At 44.0% G+C, this 27979-nt stretch overlaps 1 protein-coding gene across 4 annotated transcripts in view; it reads right to left on the reverse strand.

Moving 5' to 3' along the window:
- The window catches only part of FOXP1 (forkhead box P1), a 497110-nt gene that overhangs the window by 320971 nt on the left and 148160 nt on the right, over positions 1–27979 (reverse strand). For all 4 annotated transcript variants that reach the window (XM_075287502.1, XM_075287498.1, XM_075287504.1 and 1 more), the window contains exon 4: positions 10520–10610. The gene's annotated coding sequence lies outside the window, so the exon portion shown is untranslated. The remainder of the gene's footprint in view (positions 1–10519; positions 10611–27979) is intronic.

A 27979-nucleotide genomic window follows, 5' to 3' on the forward strand; every position in this document is an offset into this window, starting at 1 on the left:
TTGTGATCCAACTAATAGGTGAGGATCCTAAACCGAGAGCCCCTCTACCAACTCCAAATTCTCTAATATGATATTTAAAAAATAGGTTTCCTAAAACAGACAATTTCCTAAATGAACAAACTGGTTCACCAGATCCCATGTACAATGAATTATAATGGGAGCATTATCTTCCTTCAACAGAATGACACAAGACCTCGGCATATTTTGAGAAGCTTAGATAAAAAGACTAAATATACAAAAAAATTCTGCCTGGAAATGTGAGTCACAAAAACAGGTACGAGAACCAGCAACATTTTTGTTACTTTTTTCCCACCATTAATTAGTCCTCCAAAATAAACAATGTCTTCCCAACTTCCACACAGTCCTGCGGGAAAACGGCAAGTCTAGATTTATGCTATGTTATTGAAGGAATGATCACAAGGCAGGTTCAGGAGACAGAATTTATTGGAAGAACACGTATCACAGCCTGCAACTGATCCTGGGAATTTTTGTTAAGCAACTGGGGCAATTTGTTTTATACAAATATTAAAACCGCTATGCTACTTGCTGGTTTACACCACACCATGCCCTCCAATTGGGGTCAGGAGTGCCGACTGCTTGACCTACAGTTGACGACTTATTTTTTCTACAATAGGGGTGAGCAAGTTGGCCAAACCATCCAGTTTCGGTAGGACTGGATGACCATTTTATGGGAATTGGGGTCTACTGACAAGGACAGATGATGTTGGGTCAACGGTTTGGGAATGCTGGGCCATCTGATAATGATTTCTACCACTCTCTCCCCACTGAGAACATATGTACAGATTATATGTGTATGGGGGTGTTAAAAGGAATAGCTGTGGGCTGAACGAGAGTGTACTCTTACCTATGTTTGGTTTCTCTTCCCTTATTTGCAAATGTTGCAAAAATCAGTAAAGCGGGACAGCCATGTGCAAGTTTTTTCCACTCAACTGGCAAAATCTGAGCATGGTTCTCCCATGCCCATGAGGTTCCATTGAAACAAAATGGGCTACTTTGATAGCGTGGACACCATGATGATTCGTGGGAGGGGGGTGCAACACTGAAAGGAACTCCTCAAGAACAAGGGCAGCTAGAGAGTCCATATTTCCCTTGTGGGAATGGGGGAATCTGTTTTTTTCCCTGTATGAGAACCCCTCATTCTATTATGTCCTTATATACTGAACTGAATGGGTTCATTAAGACATAGCGAAGAGTAAGCTTAGGTGTAGAAAAGGTCCTTTAGTCACACAGGTCCTTAAGTAAGTGAAGGATATGCTTAAAAAAAAAATACTAACATTTGACCTCTTCTTACTCTCCAGTTGCCATATATGCAATAAATTTTCTAGAAAGGAAGGGTATAGGCTGCTTCGTGCATTTTGGTGATGGATCCAGCAAAGCTACATCCCAATATTTCAGCAAAACCTCACCCATCCTCATGAAAACTACAAGAGAAGCGGAAGAACCGTCTGGACACCCCCTTTCCTAAATCAGGAACTTTTGTTGATCAGCTAATGACAAGTACAGTAATCAACTGCGATCAATGAGATCACGTTGTTGCTGTAGTGACCCCTGGAGGCAGTGTGGGGTTTTACAAGGCACCTTTTTAAAGTAAATGGGCAACAATATACTACATAGTCCGACTGAATCGTCCAGATCAGGAGCCACACCAAAGGGTAAGCACCAAAGGGTTAAGCGCATTGAATATTTGATGTGTTTAACCCCTTGGTGTTCGGCCGCTTACACGGATCGAATTCGATTCGATAAAATACTACTCGCTCATCTCTAGTTACCATTCTATTAAAAGGGGAGGTTCATAAAAAATTCTGTCCAATATTTAGTCTTTATAGAGTTCCTGATCCTGTTCTGTTTGGCCATCACCAAGATCGGTGCTCACAATTTTCCCAAGAACTGGCCCTGAAGTGTGAGTCTTACTCAATCGTAGAAATCTGAAACCACAAGTTATACAAAATTTCAACAAAAATATTCAAATGGGCATCTTATGTCTTCTTGGGTACAAAACTTCCAGCTTCATGCAAAGTCTGATAATAATTACTAACCTCATGTCCTGTTGTAAGAATCAGTATTTTCAGTATTTGTGAGCGTCTCTATAGGTTTTTCATTTCGATAACCATTGTGGCACAAAGCAGAACTCGCCTCGAAAATAAAAAACAGCGACTTTGCATAAGACTCTTTGGTCTCCTAAATGGGGAGATCCCCCGATGCTTCTCAGTATCACCTCTGTTATCTGTTTCTGTTTCACTCATCTGCCGAATTACTAAGAACCCTACAGAAGGTCAGCAACCTTCTTAAGGAACCGCTACCTTCTAGTTTATAATGGTTAAAAAAAATATACAAAAATTGTTTTCGCCTTGTTACTAGCTTACTCAGCAAACTGGAAATGCTGATGTGAACATAGGTCTATTTGGTAGAACACTAGAGATCAAGTTATGGCTGTAGGGCAATAAGGTTCTTGGATTGGGCCAGTCTTGCAAAAAAGTTGATTGGGTAACAAAAACTTTCACTCTGCTATCCGCTTAGCCAGAAAACTGGAAACTAGGGTTGAGCGATCGGGAAAGATCGGATCCCGATCGGCGATCAAGCAAAATTTCACTATCGGGATCGGCTGGAAAATGATTGAAAATCAGATTTTAAAAACGATCCTGAAATCTCAAGATCGGCTCAACCCTACTGGAAATGGACGGTGATGTCAATGTAGTTCTGCTTCATAAAACCACTAGAGAAGTTATGGTTGTAGGGCAGCTTGGCCAATAAAATATAAATATATAGTTGACAAGATTGGTTCTACCCAATGTTTTGCTCACAACTCTCCACAAGCAGCTGGCCCAAGACACAACGAAATATCAACGTTCTTAGGGAGAACTAGTGATGTCACTCACTGAGAAGGAATGGTGGTGAAACATCTGCACTTCTTTACCCCGTAAAGGGTGGAGCCAGTCTAACAAAAATGTTTTGCCCTACTACTAGTATTGTAAGAAACTGGAAATGCACCGGGCCTAGTTCTGTTTGTCCAAGTTATGGAGTTATGGCAGTAGGGATCCATGCATGGTCACAAAAAATAAATGGGAGATCATATTGGTTCCCAACCGTTTTACCCAAAGGACTCCACCACCATCCAGCCCATATAAGTCTCAATGTTCTTAGGAAGAACTAGTGATGTCTTACATGGAGAGGACTGGTGGCAAACTGCCTGTACGTCGTGTGTAAGCTATCAAGCACAGAAAGATGGCAGGTTGGTTCTGGGAAGCAAAAAGTTGCCAGTCTAAACAAGAGGTTTTTCTCTGTTACTAGCTTAGCTGGAAAACTGGAAATTTAAATGGTGATGCAAACTTACTTCTGTTTGGATGATCCCCACCCAATGTTTTACTCAGAGGTCCCAACCAGCATTCGACCCAGGATATAACCAAGTCTTAATGCCCTTAGGGACAACTAGTGATGGCCCACTGGTGAGAACTAATAATGTCTCACTTTGAGAAGACTGGTGGTGAACCGCCTGCCCTTCATGTCCAAGCTATCAATCTCAGCAAGACGGCATCTGGATTCTTAGATGGGGCCAGTCTAGCAAAAAGTTGCCGGTGTAACAAAAAGTTACCTATATAAATTCTAAATAATGGCTGGTGTAATAATACCTAATTTTTTGTAAAAAAAAAAATGTACCCATGTACGATATGAATAGATATATTGTACATAAAGACATTTAATTTTTTTTTCCACATCTTGGTTTATAAAATAAAATATTTAAGACAGAGGTGTGAAATACGTTTTCTGCCTCACAATAAATACATTGTAACAAGCTCAGAACCGTTGTTGCGAGTGACCTCCTAAGCAGAACATGTGTAAAAATTTCCGCCACACTTGAAAACAGTGTTAAAACCTTGGATATGATATTAAGCAAATACGTAAAGCTTTATTAACAAGTTTAATATGGATGTAAACGAGGCCAAGAAACGCGGCTTCGCACAGAGAGGTATGTTCCGGCGTGTGGATGCGTGGACCCCACGGTGTTAATGAAGCGTGCTCGCAGGATTGGCTTATTTGTGCGTTTTCTATGCCTTTGGTTTAAGAACCATCGAGGGGTTATTACCGAGTATGAGTCACACTAATTACAGAACACTATGTGTGAAATTACACTTAATTAGTTACAATAAAGAACGCCACGCAAATGAATTCAAGATGCTGGAAAAGTGATTAAATCAGGAAAATACACAAAAACAGCGGCAACATCGAGACCTGCTATTAGGAACTGCTATCAACCAACCGGGCCAGAGAGACTTCCCAACTACGCAAAAATCCAACAGCTTGTATGAGGCAAGGCCTAAAAATATTTGGGAATGTTATAATGGGGTCGTATTGAAAAATATGGCTATGAGGAATCAGCTGTTATGGCAGAGGGAAGCTGCAGGTGACAAGAGGGCTGCTGCAGGAGAAACATGGTACTATATGGTACCCATACAAATGAGGAGAAAATAAGAAAATTGGTGTTTAAGAGCAACTGTTTTAGCGAACAAAGGGGACCCAAATGGAAAACCTCCCAGATTTGAGGAAGCTGGATTCTAACAACCAATCCTTTGCTCTTGAGAAAGTAAAGTTATCACCAGAGGTATCGGACAGTGGCTTATTATTCTCTCCCTATTTCAAGCGTGCTTGTGTATAGAAGGACATAAGGTACAGCTATTGGCCAAACAAGACTCTGACCGATATCGGTCTACAGTAATAGGCAGTTTCCCTGCTCTCCTTCCTTTTGCTAAACTGACTTTCACTCCAAGTCTCTGCTAAATCCATCTTTCAAAGTATATGGAAGTTTATGGAAAGTAAGAGGGTAGAAGTGAGCAAAATTGGAGCTTTCTATCACAACCAAAGTGCTTTATTCACATCAGTAAAGGCCATTACTTCTCCATATATGGTAGGTCCAACAGCCTATGGCCTCTAGTCTCTTCAGGGAGAACTGGGGGATGGGGACTATGTAGAGACACAAGATAAATCCTACGGAGACGAAAATTGCGTGATGCAGGAGCAAAAAAGGAGTTTTCTTTTACAACCAAAGTGCTTTATTCACATCAGCCCAGGCCAGTACTTCTCTATATAGGTGATGCACAATTTTGGGGCTGCTTCTGAGTGAGAGCGACAGCCATAGGGCAGATTCTCCTCTCCTTACTGTGTGCAGTTATGGACACTATTCTATACCCTCAAGTTAACGGAGAACTGCAAACTATAGATAAAGCCTGCAGAGAGAAAAGATGCTACAAAACTGCTAATCTGCATCATACCCACTGTACTACTGATTTATACAAGGTTTGTTAGGTATGCTTTATATGCTTTCTTAGAGCCTGTACATAAAGACAAGATTCCAGGGCACGCATTACATTTCTTATAGAAGATATAGCTAAATTGTAGGTCTATAGATACCAGGGATCAATGTCAGTGATGTCAGGAGTACAGCATTTTTTGTCCAGAGCTGGATTTACATACATTTCTGGACTTTTTGACTTTCACAAGCCCATGTAGATTAGGAAACACAAGATTCCTTATCTGTCACCTTAAGACATGGCATCACCACATTCACTGCCACGAAAGGCAGGCAGACAGGCAGCTAGACGTGCTGACTGCTTACAGATGAGTTTTTGCTTAGGAGTTGAGTGCAATGAACACTGTCACTCATATAGCCAGAGGAAAAGGGAGAGGTTTCCCAATGAAGACACAAGTTCCTGTGTTCTTCCTATCTCCAGTCCGCCCCATAGATATGCCAATGGGAGCGCCGCCATAGGAGATTTATGGTCACTGATTTCAATGCCCGAATTTATACTCAACTAAAACCTTTCTACGAAACAAAAATTAACAATCACAAATATAAAAGCAAGAAAAACGGATTATAGAAAAATGGGATAACCGGGTGTGTTCTCAGGTCACGCTGTGTAATTCAATCTATTGTTTCATAGTCATTTTATGGTGTAAACTATTTCACGGGTTACATATAGAATGAATTTTGCAGAGGATCTTGTACAGGTCCTGTATTATACTTTACAGCTGCATTCACAGTTTTGCAGGCTTCAGAGCTGAAATCTCCCAGCAATTCTTTCTGGCTCAATGTTTGCACAGAGCTTGTTCTGGTGATCGGGGAAGTCACATCTTTACTAGAGATGAGCGAACAGTGTTCTATCGAACACATGTTCGATCGGATATCAGGGTGTTCGCCATGTTCGAATCGAATCGAACACCACGTGGTAAAGTGCGCCAAAATTCGATTCCCCTCCCACCTTCCCTGGCGCCTTTTTTGCACCAATAACAGCGCAGGGGAGGTGGGACAGGAACTACGACACTGGGGGCATTGAAAAAAATTGGAAAAAGTCATTGGCTGCCGAAATCAGGTGACCTCCATTTTAGACGAATAGTGGATTTCAAATCCGGGTCATATGAGAATGTGAACTTTGTGACTATGAGACAGGGATAGCTGTACAGGCAGGGATAGCTAGGGATAACCTTTATTTAGGGGGGAATGTTATTAAAAATAACTTTTTGGGGCTCTATCGGGTGTGTAATTGTGATTTTTGTGAGATAAACTTTTTCCCATAGGGATGCATTGGCCAGCGCTGATTGGCCGAATTCCGTACTCTGGCCAATCAGTGCTGGCCAATGCATTCTATTAGCTTGATGAAGCAGAGTGTGCACAAGGGTTCAAGCGCACCCTCGGCTCTGATGTAGCAGAGCCGAGGCTGCACAAGGGTTCAAGCGCACCCTCGGCTCTGATGTAGGAGAGCCGAGGGTGCACTTGAACCCTTGTGCACCCTCAGCTCTGCTACATCAGAGCCGAGGGTGCGCTTGAACCCTTGTGCACACTCTGCTTCATCAAGCTAATAGAATGCATTGGCCAGCGCTGATTGGCCAATGTATTCTATTAGCCTGATGAAGTAGAGCTGAATGTGTGTGCTAAGCACACACATTCAGCTCTACTTCATCGGGCTAATAGAATGCATTGGCCAGCGCTGATTGGCCAGAGTACGGAACTCGACCAATCAGCGCTGGCTCTGCTGGAGGAGGCGGAGTCTAAGATCGCTCCACACCAGTCTCCATTCAGGTCCGACCTTAGACTCCGCCTCCTCCGGCAGAGCCAGCGCTGATTGGCCGAAGGCTGGCCAATGCATTCCTATGCGAATGCAGAGACTTAGCAGTGCTGAGTCAGTTTTGCTCAACTACACATCTGATGCACACTCGGCACTGCTACATCAGATGTAGCAATCTGATGTAGCAGAGCCGAGGGTGCACTAGAACCCCTGTGCAAACTCAGTTCACGCTAATAGAATGCATTGGCCAGCGCTGATTGGCCAATGCATTCTATTAGCCCGATGAAGTAGAGCTGAATGTGTGTGCTAAGCACACACATTCAGCACTGCTTCATCAAGCCAATACAATGCATTAGCCAGTGCTGATTGGCCAGAGTACGGAATTCGGCCAATCAGCGCTGGCTCTGCTGGAGGAGGCGGAGTCTAAGGTCGGACCTGAATGGAGACTGGTGTGGAGCGATCTTAGACTCCGCCTCCTCCAGCAGAGCCAGCGCTGATTGGTCGAGTTCCGTACTCTGGCCAATCAGCGCTGGCCAATGCATTCTATTAGCCCGATGAAGTAGAGCTGAATGTGTGTGCTTAGCACACACATTCAGCTCTACTTCATCAGGCTAATAGAATACATTGGCCAATCAGCGCTGGCCAATGCATTCTATTAGCTTGATGAAGCAGAGTGTGCACAAGGGTTCAAGCGCACCCTCGGCTCTGATGTAGCAGAGCTGAGGGTGCACAAGGGTTCAAGTGCACCCTCGGCTCTCCTACATCAGAGCCGAGGGTGCGCTTGAACCCTTGTGCACACTCTGCTTCATCAAGCTAATAGAATGCATTGGCCAGCACTGATTGGCCAGAGTACGGAATTCGGCCAATCAGCGCTGGCCAATGCATTCTATTAGCCCGATGAAGTAGAGCTGAATGTGTGTGCTAAGCACACACATTCAGCACTGCTTCATCACGCCAATACAATGCATTAGCCAGTGCTGATTGGCCAGAGTACGGAATTCGGCCAATCAGCGCTGGCTCTGCTGGAGGAGGCGGAGTCTAAGATCGCTCCACACCAGTCTCCATTCAGGTCCGACCTTAGACTCCGCCTCCTCCAGCAGAGCCAGCGCTGATTGGTCGAGTTCCGTACTCTGGCCAATCAGCGCTGGCCAATGCATTCTATTAGCCCGATGAAGTAGAGCTGAATGTGTGTGCTTAGCACACACATTCAGCTCTACTTCATCGGGCTAATAGAATGCATTGGCCAATCAGCGCTGGCCAATGCATTCTATTAGCGTGAACTGAGTTTGCACAGGGGTTCTAGTGCACCCTCGGCTCTGCTACATCAGATTGCTACATCTGATGTAGCAGTGCCGAGTGTGCATCAGATGTGTAGTTGAGCAAAACTGACTCAGCACTGCTAAGTCTGCATTCGCATAGGAATGCATTGGCCAGCCTTCGGCCAATCAGCGCTGGCTCTGCCGGAGGAGGCGGAGTCTAAGGTCGGACCTGAATGGAGACTGGTGTGGAGCGACCTTAGACTCCGCCTCCTCCAGCAGAGCCAGCGCTGATTGGCCGAATTCCGTACTCTGGCCAATCAGCACTGGCTAATGCATTGTATTGGCTTGATGAAGCAGTGCTGAATGTGTGTGCTTAGCACACACATTCAGCTCTACTTCATCGGGCTAATAGAATGCATTGGCCAGCGCTGATTGGCCGAATTCCGTACTCTGGCCAATCAGCACTGGCTAATGCATTGTATTGGCTTGATGAAGCAGTGCTGAATGTGTGTGCTTAGCACACACATTCAGCTCTACTTCATCGGGCTAATAGAATGCATTGGCCAATCAGCGCTGGCCAATGCATTCTATTAGCGTGAACTGAGTTTGCACAGGGGTTCTAGTGCACCCTCGGCTCTGCTACATCAGATTGCTACATCTGATGTAGCAGTGCCGAGTGTGCATCAGATGTGTAGTTGAGCAAAACTGACTCAGCACTGCTAAGTCTGCATTCGCATAGGAATGCATTGGCCAGCCTTCGGCCAATCAGCGCTGGCTCTGCCGGAGGAGGCGGAGTCTAAGGTCGGACCTGAATGGAGACTGGTGTGGAGCTATCTTAGACTCCGCCTCCTCCAGCAGAGCCAGCGCTGATTGGTCGAGTTCCGTACTCTGGCCAATCAGCACTGGCCAATGCATTTCTATGGGGAAAAGTTAGCTTGCGAAAATCGCAAACTGACAGGGATTTCCATGAAATAAAGTGACTTTTATGCCCCCAGACATGCTTCCCCTGCTGTCCCAGTGTCATTCCAGGGTGTTGGTATCATTTCCTGGGGTGTCATAGTGGACTTGGTGACCCTCCAGACACGAATTTGGGTTTCCCCCTTAACGAGTTTATGTTCCCCATAGACTATAATGGGGTTCGAAACCCATTCGAACACTCGAACAGTGAGCGGCTGTTCGAATCGAATTTCGAACCTCGAACATTTTAGTGTTCGCTCATCTCTAGTAATATATCCAAACAGTGACTGCACCAGCAGAATAGTGAGTGCAGCTCTAGAGTATAATACAGGATAAATAATGTAATGTATGTACACAGTGACTGCACCAGCAGAATCGTGAGCGCAGCTCTGGAGTATAATACAGGATAAGTAATGTAATATATCTAAACAGTGACTGCACCAGCAGAATAGTGAGCGCAGCTCTAGAGTATAATACAGGTTAGGATCAATACCAATGAATAAAGTAATATATGTACACCGTAACTCTTCTAGAAGAATAGGGAGTGCAGCTCTGGAGTATAATACAGGATAAGTAATGTATGTACACAGTGACTGTACCAGCAGAATAGTGAACGCAGCTCTGGAGTATAATACAGGATAAGTAATGTAATATATCTAAACAGTGACTTCACCAGCAGAATAGCGAGCGCAGCTCTGGTGTATAATACAGGATAAGTAATGTAATGTATGTACACAGTGACTGCACCAGCAGAATAGTGAGCACAGCTCTGGGGTATAATACAGGATAAGTAATGTAATGTATGTACACAGTGACTGCACCAGCAGAATAGTGAGCGCAGCTCTGGAGTATAATACAGGATAAGTAATGTAATGTATGTACACAGCGACTGCACCCGCAGAATAGTGAGTGCAGCTCTGAAGTATAATACAGGATAAGTAATGTAATGTATGTACACAGTGACTGCACCAGCAGAATAGTGAGCGCAGCTCTGGAGTATAATACAGGATAAGTAATGTAATGTATGTACACAGCGACTGCACCAGCAGAATAGTGAGCGCAGCTCTGAAGTATAATACAGGATGTAATTTAACAGAGAATTATGTCAAGGCTAACTAGTAAACTACTAATGACCATTTACTAGTATGCAGCTTCTAATTCATGTATAGACTATAAAGTATCAGAACCCTTCAAGCATTTAATGATCTCTCTCTACAACCCACTCACCTCAGAAAATTGTCAATGTCATTTTCCTGGCTCAGCCTCAATATTGGGGGATGGTCATTTCATAAGCCACAGGAATTCATGAAGATTAAGGCTGCCAACAAAAATTAAAAACAAAAAATTGATCAATCAACTTGGAATGCACATTATGGACCACAGCTCCAATTGAACATGGAACCCCTTTTCTCCTGACTGGTGGGGTACCAGAAATGAAACCCCCAGTAGTCATACACTAGGTCAGGGGTAGGGAACCTTCGGCTCTCCTGCTGCTGTGAAACTGCAACTCCCAGCATGCTCCATTCACTTCCATTGGAGCTCTAAGAACAGCAGCAGAGCAAGTAGGCATGCTGGGAGTTGTAGTTTCACAACAGCTGGAGAGCCGTACGTTCCCTACACCTGCACTAGGTTATGTTTTTGGGGGTCCATTGCATTTATGGAATAAAAAGATCTGACTGCTTTCTTCTAGACACAGCGTCACTCTTGCCCATGGATTGTACCAGGCATTCAAACTTCTGTGCAATACCCGGAACAGTCCATGGGAGAAGAGTGGGGTTCTTGAATGGGTGAGTAAGGTCAACAGGTTCCAGCAACCAAGCCATGAAGATGACTAAGACCTGACAGCTTCAGACATGATGAGACACCACTATTATCCAACAACAAATGGGCATACAAATATTCCGGTGAATAAAATACCATAATTACACTTGGCAAGTGCTGAAAAGAATAGCAATATGGACAAGAAAGGGATCTGGGATGGGCTTTGATGCTTATGTAGCGAGCTGCTGTTAATTGGGATTCATCACTTGGGATTTTTACTATCCAAACTCTGGGGTTTACATGTCTGCACAAAACATGGGCTCCACCCTGCCACATTAATTAGGATAAATGGAAGCATGAAATAATGCCGCAGCTTTACCTAATGACTAGTTTTTGTTGTTCAAAAGAAAATGTAAACTGACTAAGAAGCCTGGGTGTCCATACAAATAAGGAAAAAGTATGTGCCCCCCTCCCTGTGCCTTCATACTGCACATTTATCAGATTGAGGTTAGGGTCATTTGATGGTGCCGTCCAATGGAGTGATGGATACAGGAGACAAGTGGACCCCACTGACTATAATGGGATCCGTTGGTTGTCTGGCCAAAGAAAAAGTCCCCCATGCAAGACTTTTTCTTCTGTCAATTTTCGGTGGACACTGTGATGGAGACTCCAATAAAGACTCCAGTGCAGATGTAAACATAACCCAATAATGTAATATTACATGACACAGATTCTAAGGTAGAACGGAAATCACACACCACTATATTACTAGCACCATATACATTTTTGGTAAAGACAAGTTGATCCAGTGTTTATACTGATTGCCGGACTTGGGGTCAGGAAGGAATTTTTTTCCCCTGACATGGGGCAATTGGCATCAGCCTCATGGGATTTTTTAATTTAATTTAGATCAACACTGTTGAGTTATAGGTTGGATTTGATGGACCTGTTGGATTCGGATAGGTTGGATTTGATAGATCTGTCGGATTCGGATAGGTTGGATTTGATGGACCTGTCGGATTCGGATAGATTGGATTTGATGGACCTGTCGGATTCAGCAAGGTTGGATTTGATGGACCTGTTGGATTCGGATAGGTTGGATTTGATGGACCTGTTGGATTGGGATAGGTTGGATTTGATGGACCTATCGGATTCGGATAGGCTGGATTTGATGGACCTGTCGGATTCGGCAAAGTTGGATTTGATGGACCTGTCGGATTTGGATAGGTTGGATTTGATGGACCTGTTGGATTTGGATAGGTTGAATTTGATGGACCTGTCGGATTCGGCAAGGTTAGATTTGATGGACCGGTCGGATTTGGATAGGTTGGATTTGATGGACCGGTCGGATTCGGATAGGTTGGATTTGATGGACCTGTTGGATTCAGATAGGTTGGATTTGATGGACCTGTTGGATTCAGATAGGTTGGATTTGATGGACCTGTTTGATTCGGCAAAGTTGGATTTGATGAACCTGTTGGATTCAGCAAGATTGGATTTGATGGACCTGTCGGATTTGGATAGGTTGGATTTGATGGACCTGTCGGGATAGGGTGGAGTTGATGCACCTGTCGGATTTGGATAGGTTGAATTTGATGGACCTTTGTCTTCATCCAACCTCATCAACTATATTACTATGACTGTTGGGACTATTACTCCCCCCAAAAAAATGTCAAATTGTGGTGTCAATATTATTCATCATTGCTGTCATGCAAAGCAGAATGTTCAATGGTGGGTTAAATTTTTTGCCAAAACCTGACAGCTATATTCATAAGAAGTCTGCCCATGAACGACCAGATGCATTGCTTTTTTATCACAACATGACGTAGTTAAAGAAACCTTGTGATGGATACTTCCTTCTAATGTTGAAGCACCAGTCACTAATAGACAAAAATTTTAAAAACAGTCAAATTTAAGTTTGTCAATGGTTGGATAAAACGATGACTGTTTATTGCTAAATTTCACAAAAAGAATCGTCCATTTTGGTCAGTTTAAGACTAAAGCTGGCCATACACTTCACTCAGCTGTCAGAGGAACACTCATTTGGATGACCGATATCCCTCCCAATGGGGTCAAGTGTGCATATGTCTTGAATGAGGGAAGTGGGATAAGCTATGTCAGACAACCCTGGTAGTGGCTTATCTCCCTGAGAACAAACAGATTGGACTTGTTGATATCCATGTGTCTGATCATTCTGCTATTAGGACGGAGTTGAGAGGCTTCAGCTCACACTAAATGGCCAGCTGGGTCATGTTAAAATTGGCATGTTCGACCAACATTTTTGACCACAGCTCTAGAGCCCATCGAGCCTGGCTGTGTCCATTCAGCTAAATTTTATCAATAAAATTGACCAATTAATTGACTGACTACCTGAAGTTTCTACGTTTTTTTTTTTATACAGATTTTAGTTTTTTTTTATTTTTTACTCAGGCTGCTTAAATTTAGTTTCAAGAGCCGAATCCACTCCAGGTGTCAGAAGCCAGCAAATACTAAAGTCAAACAAAAATATATTCTTAACATCCAAAAATTCAGAAAAAGAAGCCACCTGGGGGCATAACCCGTTCGAGAAATTGTGTTCATGTTGGCCTTCCAGAGGAATGGTAAATGAAGCCAATGAGTAAAGCCGATGTGCACACATCCACGACACCTTCTGGTACTTCGGCTTCATGTTTCGAGTGGATAAGTCGTACAGTAAATGCTTTCATAAAGTGTCCAAGAGCAAGTGACCCTTCAGCAGCTACAACCCAAGCCACAGGTATTTCATACATGGGTAGGGAGAAGGTCAGAAAGTGCCGAATGTCTAAGCAACCACTGCTGTGATGTGAAACGGCAGCAGCGGGAAGCGCTTATGAATCTGCGTGGTTGGTCAAACTGTGGTCAGACATATCAAAGGAGTATAAATACACTGCGCAGCCAGTTGGAGGAGAGCGGAGTGACTGAACCTGGCGTGAAACTTTAACCCGATATTGGATAATCCAAAAACTCTTGTAGTTTAGCACCTGTGACCGGTTGAAAAGTGCAGTCTAGAAATTTTACAAGTCCAGAAGTAAAAAAAAAAATTAGAAATTAGAAAAAAAAAAAAAGGTAACAAAGTGATAGCATCTGGATTGGAGCCAACTTTTTGTCCAATAGTGTCCCTACTCTCGGGTCGCTTTTAGACAGCAAAAATAGGGATGCCAAAAAGTGTCCATATCGAGGCCATCTGAAAGCGAAGGAACAAGGGATTTTTTACATATCTTCTTATGACCTTCTGATGAGGTTTTCCAAAAATGCTGCAGATGTTTTTTACTGGCCAATATAAAAACCTGAAGATCTTAACTCACATGGTGGAAAAGTTATGAAGACTGGTAAGTCATACACATCGGACTGACGCAAGGAAAGAGAATTATGAAGAAGCTGTGGCGCCATAATGGAAATCTACGTCATTTTGCATTTTGATTTCTGGCATTTAATGGTCTTCTTTGAACCTATTTTTTTTTTTCATACGTTTTCATGCACCAGGGGGTGGCCGATGGATTTTTGAGAAAGTTTCCTACAACAGTCATCAACACAAAAACTGCACCCAAAGCAGCACAATCTTCGTGATCTATGTGTATTTTAAATTTTGTTAAATTTAGCATCCATGGGATTTGGTGGAGGACATAAGTCAATGAGGTCCATCAGGCACCAATGACGTCTATTGTGTAACAAATCAGTAACAATACGTTCGTGATAGAGTTCAGGTTTTCATTCTTCGGGTTCGCCTGGAGACTTGAAAGATGGAAACCCTATCTGCCTAAAAATCAGGTACCCGTGGACTCCCTAGACTATAATGGGGTCCGCTGGATTTGCACCCAGATGCTGCCGATTTTATACAGAAAATTTTAAGCAGAATGGGGGGTCAGAGTCTCGTTCGCTAGAGTGAACCTAGCATAACAATGTCCTGGCTTTGGTTTTAAGCAGATGCCACAACACATATGTCAGAGCCTAAAGCTCGCTTTCCATGTTTCGATTATGCGGCAGAGGACTACTTTAGATTAGCAAATCGTGAGTGGATGAAATCGCCGGTTTTGCAAGTACAAAGGGTGTTGCCATGAAAAATCATTCACGGGCGTGCAGAATTCTGACTTTTGCCCAATCCTCTTATTTATCTGACTATATTTTCAACTTCATTACAATATCAAATGATCACCACATGTAGAAATGTCTTGTCTGAGTCTTTCAAGAATGAGTGATCGAATTGCTGAATCGGTAACGCATTACTGAACTGGGAGAAACACCCCATAAAAATCATTACAGGCAGCTAAACGTTAATACGTACATTACGTTACTTTTCTTGAAGTAGCAAAAAGAGACATTATGTAATAGGAGCAATAATGAAATAAGTGTTTGAAATTATAAAACTAAAAAAATAATGAGAATTAAAAAAAAAAAAAATCGTAATTAAAGGTAAAATGCAAAAGTTACAAAATACAGAATCGAAATCACTGAAAAAGGCCAAACCTCATGATATAAGGGCAGGTTATAATAGCAATAAAACCCCAATGTTATATGAGGGGGTCCCATATTACCAACATACTGATGAACATCTACTCATACTCCACTTCCAAAGGCAAGAAAGGGGAAGAGGGGGCTTAGTATTCTATAAGGTGCCAATGGCATGTTATACACCCGGCTGACTAATAAGGGCCTAGTCATGGTAAGACCATCAGATGATACCGACTGACATTGAGATAATTGTAAATAAAAATATAAAAGGGTAAACAAGTGCTAAGAATCTCTGGGAACTCCTTCAAGACTGTTGGAAGACCATTTCAGGTGACTACCTCTTGAAGCTCATCAAGAGAATGCCAAGAGTGTGCAAAGCAGGAATCAAAGCAAAAGGTGGCTACTTTGAAGAACCTAGACTATATTACTTACTGTGTAAGCAGCCATTTTTCTTGTGGCCGCGGGCATGAGCAGTCACCTCTGCCCAGGCCCGAGGCCTACAAGTTTCAAAAGAAGAGGATGTTCCTGACGAAGATGGAGGCGGCGCTGGAGAGAGAGTTCTCTGGCAGCATTGGGGACGCCCCCAGTGCTGTTTGAGTGCTTGGGCCCGCCCCCAGTGCTGCCAGAGAACTCATTTGCATACAGGTATTTCTACTGAATGGCAGCCCAGAGAAGACATCTAAAGGTAGATGACGAATAGCCTTTCTTAAGGCTATTCCGACGTATTAGGGAGAAAAAAAAAATACCTTCTAAATGATAGGATCCCTTTAAGGAAAAAAAAATTAAAAAAATCTGTAGGTGTAACCAAAAATATCTGTAAACTTAACTGCAACCAAAATATTATATTACCAAAGTTTGAAGAAAAGGGGAAAAAAATATTTGTGCTTAAAAAAAAAAAAAATTAATACCACCCAAAAATATTAATGTATTTTTTTTTAAATTCTCAAAATAAAGTCAGCTTACACAGAGAAAACATGTAAAACTGTGAATGCGGCTGCTTGTGATGTGGTAAGGCCGATGCCCCATGCTGCCTTGGTTTGTGAGAGAGCGGATTCAAAAAGTGGTACAGGAAAAGGCTGGGAAGTGTTCGGCGTACATTCCAAGGTTTATGAATAAGGCCCTATGCGGATTCTACATACGAGTATTTGCAGATCCCTTTTTGACAAAGAACGCTGTTTCCAATGCCAACATATATTTTCCTTGTAAATCTGTTCAGCTGTCTTGAAACCAGCCAAGTGGGACTCTCCAGCCAAATTTCGGAATTTGTATAAATATGTTCATTTGTATGTGTTTTGCTTTCTACACATGCAATCGTTTATCCATCAGCACGGGATATTTGGACATAAAATGTAAGTCTTTCTGACATCTGCAAACAGGATAAAAGAAATAAGCAAAGATGGGTGTTAGGTGTGGCGCCGGCATGCTAAAGCGGAATGAGGGCGTATTGGGAGAGAGGAGAAGCCGAGGAGACGCTAAATCATTGCGACAGGTAAGGATAACAAATAGAAGCCGAGGACCCAGACAGAGATTAAGAATTTCTACAAGTAGTTAAGGATTTCTTCATAATAAGAATATGTTAAAGTTCACAACCATTTATAACTACAGATGTCTGAGCACATACAACACTGTGACGACACTGACGTCTAATGCTAGAAGAGAATCTTGGTGGTTTACGAGGGGCTGTTGGTGGGGTCAACATAATGTAGCTATAGAAAACTGGTGGCCGCATTGTGACACTCAAAATAGGAAGGGCCACCATATTGGATGTCTACAAGGCTGCACTTCCTGTTGCCACTTGGCCTATAATATAGTAATTTTTTTTATGGGAAATATGTTTCTACTACAATGGTCATACACCTTAGTTGTCAGCTCGACACTTGTTTGGCAGATAGTTATTCCTCGCAACCCAACCATACACATAGATACTCGCCTCAGCTAAACATGTATGTGTTCTCAATGGGGAGATGGAAATAAGGAGCGGCCATAGATATCTCCTTTAAGAAGAAAGGATCGGCCAGTTCAAAATCCAAGGTGGCGATTCCTCTTTCCCCTGACGTCTGTGGTCAAGTACAGGGCACCCCATACATATTGGATGGTCAGTCGATAATCATCCAACATATATAGGCACCTTTAGTTCAATCTAGTTTTTGGAATTGGAACAAAAATGACAATATGGAAACTTTAGAGGCTGAGTAATGGGGAAAAAAACCCCTGCAGACACTGAAGGAGCCACTATAAAGTGTATTGGGGCACTGAGAGGGCCATTATACTGTGTGGAGGCATTGAGGTGGATATTATACTGTACTGTGTGGGGGGGGTGCCATTATGCTGTGTGGAGGCTTTGAGAAGTGGCATTATACTGTACTGTGTGTGTGGGGGGGTACTATTATACTGTGTGGAGGCGTTGAGGGGCAGCATTATACTGTACTGTGTGTGTGGGGGGGTACTATTATACTGTGTGGAGGCATTGAGGGGTACATTATACTGTACTGTGTGTGGGTGCCATTATACTGTGTGGAGGCATTGAGGGGCAGCATTATACTGTACTGTGTGTGGGTGCCATTATACTATGTGGAGGCTTTGAGGAGTGGCATTATACTGTACTGTGTGTGGGGGGGGGTACCATTATACTGTGTGGAGGCGTTGAGGGGCAGCATTATACTGTACTGTGTGTGGAGGTGCCATTATACTGTGTGGAGGCGTTGAGGGGCGGCATTATACTGTACTGTGTGTGGGGGTGCCATTATACTGTGTGGAGGCTTTGAGGGGTGGCATTATACAGTACTGTGTGTGGTGGTGCCATTATATTGTGTGGAGGTGTTGAGGGGCGGCATTATACTGTACTGTGTGTGGGGGTTCCATTATACTGTGGAGAGCCATAAAGGACCATTATATAATATGGGGAGGCATTACACTATGGGTAGGAAACTACAACATGGCCTGCAATTTTTCAGACACCAACTTTTCGCCTCTGGACTGGGACATTATCCAGGACCCCAATCACTCCATTTAGCAGCTGTCAAGGCTTAGAGATCTCTTAGAGATCGTATTCCCCAGATCTAAGATTTTTGGCATTCACTGTGGTGGTAAGTGAGATACATGGATTAACCACAGTTATGCCTGAGGTTAGCTAGTAAAGTTTACCATTGATAGCCTATGCTTGGTTTGCTATTTTTTACATGGTGCCCCTATTATTCATGTGGTTGTGATTGGTACTGCAGTTGAGCTCCATTCCAGTTAGTCTTATAGAGAGATCAGAACTTGAGAAGTATCTGCAGTGCTAGCCAACAAGAAAGGTAGAGTAAAAAGGGGGAAACACCACCAAACCTTTGTGCCCTGGATGGCAAAAATGGGCACCATAATGGGGTCTATTAGTAGCCTGATCTCTTCTATTAACACCACTGTACCTTTAAGTTTAGTGGAGTGCCACAAAGTTACAATAATATGATTAAGATGATAAAAAAAACACCACAGACGTTCCCGACACCTTGCACAGTAAGCAAAAATTAAGTCGAAACATTAATATCGAGACTTACGCCAGTCACTCTTAATCTCCAGCGAAATCAAAAAAATCTAATATCTTACAGCCAATCATCAAATAAAGGCCCCGCGTCCTTCGACAACGGGGCAGTCCCTCCTGGCTGACATGTAAAATGGTTAGGAAATCTCGTGTTATGTGAAGTGTGCGCGTGCCGAAGACAATCTCTGCCACGAAAGGCTAAAAAAGTGTTTAGAATGTGTAAAGGCTTCGCTATCATTCGAGGCGATCAAATGTCAGCGGCGATGCAGAAAATGTCTATTTATAACACGGCTCTTTTTTCCATATAAAATGTTTGCGAGGTGCCGAGTGAGGAGCCGGGGGCTTTTACAACCCCCGACCTGCTCAGATCTTCACCGTTTATTTTACAAAGTTTATTTCTTTAAGATCTTATCCTTTATTGAAAGAGCCAAGTCTGGTGTAAATATTAAATCCATTAGGAACGTGATTAGCTTCTTAAAGGATAACAAATTTAACGTTCCCCCCCCTTCCTGATACTTTCATGTAACGAGAAGACATGGTTACAAGGTGACATGTTAGTGACTCGCTATAAACTTCCAGAGCGCACCCCAATGGCATATATAAGCAACCGTATTGTTTCACTTACGTTTTACATGCAGTAGGATGGGTAGATGTTATATAGAATGAATGATTCTGTTGGAGAAATAGCGCCGCTCTTGTCTAATGGTTGTATCTGGAATTGCAGCTTGAACACGTAGCAAAAAAATAAATCCTACTAATATTATAAATCCTACTAATATTATAAATGTGAAAGTTTGTGTGTTTGGGTGTTTGTTACTCAATCATGCAAAAAACGGCTGAATGGATTTGGATGAAATTTGGCACATAGATAGTTTGTAACCTTGAATAACACATAGGCTACATTTATCCCGGTAAATGACATGGCTTCACGACTGTTATGAATTTATGTTCACATACTATATTACACTGCTCTTGCAGCAGCTTATCTCAGGTTCTGATAAAGTCAGGTCTGTTATCTCTCTATGTAAACACTCAGCTAACCCTCAGTCCATTGTGTATATGCATTTGCAAATTATCTGATCAGCTCCAGGCAGTGCTGACACACTGGATGGGAAAACACCTTTAATCCAAACATGCCGGGAAAAAGAAAATCTAATTTGTTGCAAAATTCTAAAGCAACGAGAGCTATGAACATAGCCAGAAGTCACAGAGCTCTCCTCAAGTGGAGCTGACAGGGATCATCGGCGCCAACAACACGCTCATTATATGGTGTCCCAGCGAGCTGCTGAGATGTCGGAACAATCACAGGCACAGTGCAAGGAATGAGTTCAGCGGCAGGCCAGCTTGAGAGCTGCCGAAACTCCGGAGCAGGCAGATCATCAATGGCAGCAATTTGCTGAATATAGGCAGATCATCGACGCCAACAACACGCAGACGAAGTCGTGGGCAGAGGTTAGTAAATAAAAAAAAAAGTGGTGCCGAATCAAAACAAACCCTTTTCGAACAAGTGCCTTTCACCCCAGTGATCAGCAGTCTCCAACTTTTCAGCTCACAAGAGCTTTGTGTGGCCATTTCCCCTACATGGGTTTCTATGAAATACACAGTAGGATTCAGTACACCAGAGTGTGAACTGCTGTTATTGGCTTCTGAGACAACCCCTAGTTCACCCTCTTAATCCCTATACAGGAATCAGTTTTTTGCTGCAGGGCCCGCCAGGTTGATACTTCTAGGAATAGTCCGGGTGCAATTGATTGTTGACTCAGACAAGTCTAGAGACAACGATGCACAGAACCAAGAGAGTAGTCTAGGTATGGGCCGAGGTCAGGGCTAGCAGAGTATATACAGATTTGGTGGTCCAGGCAAGAGGTCAGGTCAAGCAGCATAGGTGCAGAGGTAAGGACAAACTAGGGTCAAAAACAGAAAATCAGGAGTTAGTAGATCAGTTTGCGGATTCAGGGTCAAATACATGTAAAGAAAAGATGCCCAAAGAGAGGTGAATCATTTTAGTGTAGGGTCCCATCTAGAGATGAGCGAACAGTGTTCTATCGAACACATGTTCGATCGGATATCAGGGTGTTCGCCATGTTCGAATCGAATCGAACACCACGTGGTAAAGTGCGCCAAAATTCGATTCCCCTCCCACCTTCCCTGGCGCCTTTTTTGCACCAATAACAGCGCAGGGGAGGTGGGACAGGAACTACGACACTGGGGGCATTGAAAAAAATTGGAAAAAGTCATTGGCTGCCGAAATCAGGTGACCTCCATTTTAGACGAATAGTGGATTTCAAATCCGGGTCATATGAGAATGTGAACTTTGTGACTATGAGACAGGGATAGCTGTACAGGCAGGGATAGCTAGGGATAACCTTTATTTAGGGGGGAATGTTATTAAAAATAACTTTTTGGGGCTCTATCGGGTGTGTAATTGTGATTTTTGTGAGATAAACTTTTTCCCATAGGGATGCATTGGCCAGCGCTGATTGGCCGAATTCCGTACTCTGGCCAATCAGTGCTGGCCAATGCATTCTATTAGCTTGATGAAGCAGAGTGTGCACAAGGGTTCAAGCGCACCCTCGGCTCTGATGTAGCAGAGCCGAGGCTGCACAAGGGTTCAAGCGCACCCTCGGCTCTGATGTAGGAGAGCCGAGGGTGCACTTGAACCCTTGTGCACCCTCAGCTCTGCTACATCAGAGCCGAGGGTGCGCTTGAACCCTTGTGCACACTCTGCTTCATCAAGCTAATAGAATGCATTGGCCAGCGCTGATTGGCCAATGTATTCTATTAGCCTGATGAAGTAGAGCTGAATGTGTGTGCTAAGCACACACATTCAGCTCTACTTCATCGGGCTAATAGAATGCATTGGCCAGCGCTGATTGGCCAGAGTACGGAACTCGACCAATCAGCGCTGGCTCTGCTGGAGGAGGCGGAGTCTAAGATAGCTCCACACCAGTCTCCATTCAGGTCCGACCTTAGACTCCGCCTCCTCCGGCAGAGCCAGCGCTGATTGGCCGAAGGCTGGCCAATGCATTCCTATGCGAATGCAGACTTAGCAGTGCTGAGTCAGTTTTGCTCAACTACACATCTGATGCACACTCGGCACTGCTACATCAGATGTAGCAATCTGATGTAGCAGAGCCGAGGGTGCACTAGAACCCCTGTGCAAACTCAGTTCACGCTAATAGAATGCATTGGCCAGCGCTGATTGGCCAATGCATTCTATTAGCCCGATGAAGTAGAGCTGAATGTGTGTGCTAAGCACACACATTCAGCACTGCTTCATCAAGCCAATACAATGCATTAGCCAGTGCTGATTGGCCAGAGTACGGAATTCGGCCAATCAGCGCTGGCCAATGCATTCTATTAGCCCGATGAAGTAGAGCTGAATGTGTGTGCTTAGCACACACATTCAGCTCTACTTCATCAGGCTAATAGAATACATTGGCCAATCAGCGCTGGCCAATGCATTCTATTAGCTTGATGAAGCAGAGTGTGCACAAGGGTTCAAGCGCACCCTCGGCTCTGATGTAGCAGAGCTGAGGGTGCACAAGGGTTCAAGTGCACCCTCGGCTCTCCTACATCAGAGCCGAGGGTGCGCTTGAACCCTTGTGCAGCCTCGGCTCTGCTACATCAGAGCCGAGGGTGCGCTTGAACCCTTGTGCACACTCTGCTTCATCAAGCTAATAGAATGCATTGGCCAGCACTGATTGGCCAGAGTACGGAATTCGGCCAATCAGCGCTGGCCAATGCATTCTATTAGCCCGATGAAGTAGAGCTGAATGTGTGTGCTAAGCACACACATTCAGCACTGCTTCATCACGCCAATACAATGCATTAGCCAGTGCTGATTGGCCAGAGTACGGAATTCGGCCAATCAGCGCTGGCTCTGCTGGAGGAGGCGGAGTCTAAGATCGCTCCACACCAGTCTCCATTCAGGTCCGACCTTAGACTCCGCCTCCTCCAGCAGAGCCAGCGCTGATTGGCCGAATTCCGTACTCTGGCCAATCAGCACTGGCTAATGCATTGTATTGGCTTGATGAAGCAGTGCTGAATGTGTGTGCTTAGCACACACATTCAGCTCTACTTCATCGGGCTAATAGAATGCATTGGCCAATCAGCGCTGGCCAATGCATTCTATTAGCGTGAACTGAGTTTGCACAGGGGTTCTAGTGCACCCTCGGCTCTGCTACATCAGATTGCTACATCTGATGTAGCAGTGCCGAGTGTGCATCAGATGTGTAGTTGAGCAAAACTGACTCAGCACTGCTAAGTCTGCATTCGCATAGGAATGCATTGGCCAGCCTTCGGCCAATCAGCGCTGGCTCTGCCGGAGGAGGCGGAGTCTAAGGTCGGACCTGAATGGAGACTGGTGTGGAGCGATCTTAGACTCCGCCTCCTCCAGCAGAGCCAGCGCTGATTGGCCGAATTCCGTACTCTGGCCAATCAGCACTGGCTAATGCATTGTATTGGCTTGATGAAGCAGTGCTGAATGTGTGTGCTTAGCACACACATTCAGCTCTACTTCATCGGGCTAATAGAATGCATTGGCCAATCAGCGCTGGCCAATGCATTCTATTAGCGTGAACTGAGTTTGCACAGGGGTTCTAGTGCACCCTCGGCTCTGCTACATCAGATTGCTACATCTGATGTAGCAGTGCCGAGTGTGCATCAGATGTGTAGTTGAGCAAAACTGACTCAGCACTGCTAAGTCTGCATTCGCATAGGAATGCATTGGCCAGCCTTCGGCCAATCAGCGCTGGCTCTGCCGGAGGAGGCGGAGTCTAAGGTCGGACCTGAATGGAGACTGGTGTGGAGCGATCTTAGACTCCGCCTCCTCCAGCAGAGCCAGCGCTGATTGGCCGAATTCCGTACTCTGGCCAATCAGCACTGGCTAATGCATTGTATTGGCTTGATGAAGCAGTGCTGAATGTGTGTGCTTAGCACACACATTCAGCTCTACTTCATCGGGCTAATAGAATGCATTGGCCAATCAGCGCTGGCCAATGCATTCTATTAGCGTGAACTGAGTTTGCACAGGGGTTCTAGTGCACCCTCGGCTCTGCTACATCAGATTGCTACATCTGATGTAGCAGTGCCGAGTGTGCATCAGATGTGTAGTTGAGCAAAACTGACTCAGCACTGCTAAGTCTGCATTCGCATAGGAATGCATTGGCCAGCCTTCGGCCAATCAGCGCTGGCTCTGCCGGAGGAGGCGGAGTCTAAGGTCGGACCTGAATGGAGACTGGTGTGGAGCGATCTTAGACTCCGCCTCCTCCAGCAGAGCCAGCGCTGATTGGCCGAATTCCGTACTCTGGCCAATCAGCACTGGCTAATGCATTGTATTGGCTTGATGAAGCAGTGCTGAATGTGTGTGCTTAGCACACACATTCAGCTCTACTTCATCGGGCTAATAGAATGCATTGGCCAATCAGCACTGGCCAATGCATTCTATTAGCGTGAACTGAGTTTGCACAGGGGTTCTAGTGCACCCTCGGCTCTGCTACATCAGATTGCTACATCTGATGTAGCAGTGCCGAGTGTGCATCAGATGTGTAGTTGAGCAAAACTGACTGAGCACTGCTAAGTCTGCATTCGCATAGGAATGCATTGGCCAGCCTTCGGCCAATCAGCGCTGGCTCTGCCGGAGGAGGCGGAGTCTAAGGTCGGACCTGAATGGAGACTGGTGTGGAGCTATCTTAGACTCCGCCTCCTCCAGCAGAGCCAGCGCTGATTGGTCGAGTTCCGTACTCTGGCCAATCAGCACTGGCCAATGCATTTCTATGGGGAAAAGTTAGCTTGCGAAAATCGCAAACTGACAGGGATTTCCATGAAATAAAGTGACTTTTATGCCCCCAGACATGCTTCCCCTGCTGTCCCAGTGTCATTCCAGGGTGTTGGTATCATTTCCTGGGGTGTCATAGTGGACTTGGTGACCCTCCAGACACGAATTTGGGTTTCCCCCTTAACGAGTTTATGTTCCCCATAGACTATAATGGGGTTCGAAACCCATTCGAACACTCGAACAGTGAGCGGCTGTTCGAATCGAATTTCGAACCTCGAACATTTTAGTGTTCGCTCATCTCTAGTCCCATCTAATAGAGTTCGCCTTGTCATTGGCAGATGGGCTTACAAAATTTCATCAAAATGTTACCAAGAACCTCTTAATCGCTGCTGCAACTTTTTGTATTCTCAAATACCAGTATCAGGCCGAACCCTATCAGGTAGACCTTCGTAGGAATGAATTAAGTAGGAATCTATATTGCTCATTCCTATGGGGAAAGCTGCTCTTTATGACTAGTGGGGAGAGGGGATTGGAAATCCCGGGATCATCTTATTTCTGGAGGACTTTCTGATATGATATTGTCTGAAACAGAAGACGCCTTGAACCATGAGTAACACTGGTTACATAATAGTCAATTTTATGCTATGAAGGATCCTTCACAAGTATTGAAGATATCAGCCAATGACTACCTTACACTCCTATTAGTAATTTGCAGACAGTTGAAAAATACTATATGAGATTATTTTCCTTCGAGACCCTCACTTCCTCCTTCGAGTAGCTAAATAAACAAGACGGCTTACACCAGTTATTGTTTGGAAATCCATAATACATGGTTCCGCCTAACACTAACAATGTCTTCGATTCTGCTCCGAGCTGAGCTCATGATAGATACCAGACTCCAAGAGACAGCGGGGACTTTAAACATGTCAGTGCAATCGAGGGAAAAGAGAGTCCGCAGGTCCAACACTCCAACAATAATTTCCCCTAAAGTACCAAAAACTGTCCGCAGCTTGTTCGCTAGAGATTTACTTGGTGTCTGCTGGAAATGATCAATTTCAACGCCGATTGTTTTGAGAGCTGCTTTTACCCACATGAAAGTCACAGCTATTTTCAATCGTACGTCAGGGTTTTAATACCTGGCGGATACTGAGCTTGGCTGCATTTTTTGGCTTATGTATATTTTGAAGATCACTTCCACCTGACGTAAGCAGAATGTAATGAAGACAGCCGGAGGACCCTCGAGCCTATGAGATGCCTGAGGCAAAAGCACCCCCTATTTATATATCGAGAACTACACATACGGAATGTATATCTGCCAAAATAATCCCCCCTGCAGTAGAAAGTGTTCTTATCTGAAGATGGCCACATACTGTAGACAGTTGTTAAATCATCAGTCATTTCTACCGACCCCCCCTCCCCTTTGATTCACATGAACATTTAACAAAAGTGTGAGTGTTCTCAAGAGACAGGAGTAAGTAAGAATCAGATACCTCTCATGGTGCCATTTATTTCTTCAAGAAGCAACGAGCTTGTTTGCAGTGCAATGTTACTGAATAACTTATATACAGTTTTATTGTGAAGTTATGTGCTCTCCTCCGGAGCACTAACTTCCTCTCTGCTACACACAGTGTCTTCTGTTTCACCATTAGGTCACACTCCTAATGCAGGTCTTTGGGAGTCAGATAGAAGTTCTGCAGGCCTGCACTGAGAGTGTGACCTCCTCTTAACACAGGAAACACTATATGCATCGGTGGAGCAGAGAGGACATCATTGCTCCAGACGGGAGCATTTAATATAACAATTGAGCTTTTAGTTATTCTGTAACATTATGCTATTCAAAGCCTCATTTTGAGAGAGTTGAAACACCATCATACACATTTGCATGCCATGTTGAAATCCTGTTCATACACTGTGTGCATCAGAGGATCAGGGAGGAGGACAGTGCTTCTGAGAGGAGCATATAACTTCATAATAACAAGGATTTGCAGTACATTTTATATGGGAAAAAAAAGACCCATGTTATAAATAGACATTTTATACATCGCTGCTGACATTTGCCGGTCATTCTGAGATAACCGGGTCTCTAATTTGAGGTCCCGAAAAATTTAAAAAGAGTGTTTCTCCCTCTCTAGTGGACCCAGCATGTCCACACATTTTATTGATTTCAATGGGCACTACTAGGGAATGCTAAAGTTTTCATGATGGTGCTGTAGAAAAATTGAACACTGGTTGCCAAATTATTCCATTTGGAGGTGACTTTTGGAGCTTGTTTACTTCTTATGGGAGGGTTCACAAATACCCTTTGAGACATTATGGATGATATATTCCATGTCTACATGTAGATGATCTGTATAGATGGAGGGTGGCCTTCACAATTATGAGGAATTATAGTGGAATTAAAGAACTTCAAGTGGTAGATCATATCCCTACACCCACAACATGCTCAAAGAGGACCATACCAATTGCCATGCATAACTATCTGGAGCACAGTGCCATATAAAACAATAATAAGATACCATGTATCAGTGAAGAACATACCAATAAAATGCATTGGAGATACAGGGACACACACAGGTACATCTCCAAATATACGACTCTACCTCCAACAGCAGCCAAGTGCCGATAATTGAGAACAAACATCTCGGCTTGACTAGAAACGCTCTCCTCCTATTTCGAGAGTGCGGAGCATTTGGGTGCCCAACTCTTATACAATTAATTTACCATAAAGAACCTCGGAGAAATGTATTGTTCTGCCTGAAAATTAGCATCTCTAAGAAAAGCAATAAAGACACCTGCAGGCAGCGAGAGATCATTACAGATAACAGAGGGGAATAAAAACATCATCAAAAATGATAGAAACCTAGAGCTGAGCCACCGCCATGTAAAGGTCTGCACAGCAGCTGAACGGCCTTTGTGGCTTCCTTCAAGACATCCGTGGTGGAGGATGAAGCAAATACATAGACTATCACGACCTTACGAGGGATTGTAGACACTGGATTGGATAGGCATTGTGTATTACGATGTTACACTCTATGGAGAAACAGAAAGATGGTCCTACAACGTTAAGGCCCCATACGTATAAGAAAAGCGGTAGAATGTGGTGATTTTGGTGGAGCTGGCTGACAATCTTATATGCATGGAGCCTCCAAATTCTTCCCGA

Source organism: Leptodactylus fuscus, chromosome 9 (genome assembly GCF_031893055.1).
Source record: "Leptodactylus fuscus isolate aLepFus1 chromosome 9, aLepFus1.hap2, whole genome shotgun sequence".
Classification (NCBI taxonomy): Eukaryota; Metazoa; Chordata; class Amphibia; order Anura; family Leptodactylidae; genus Leptodactylus; species Leptodactylus fuscus.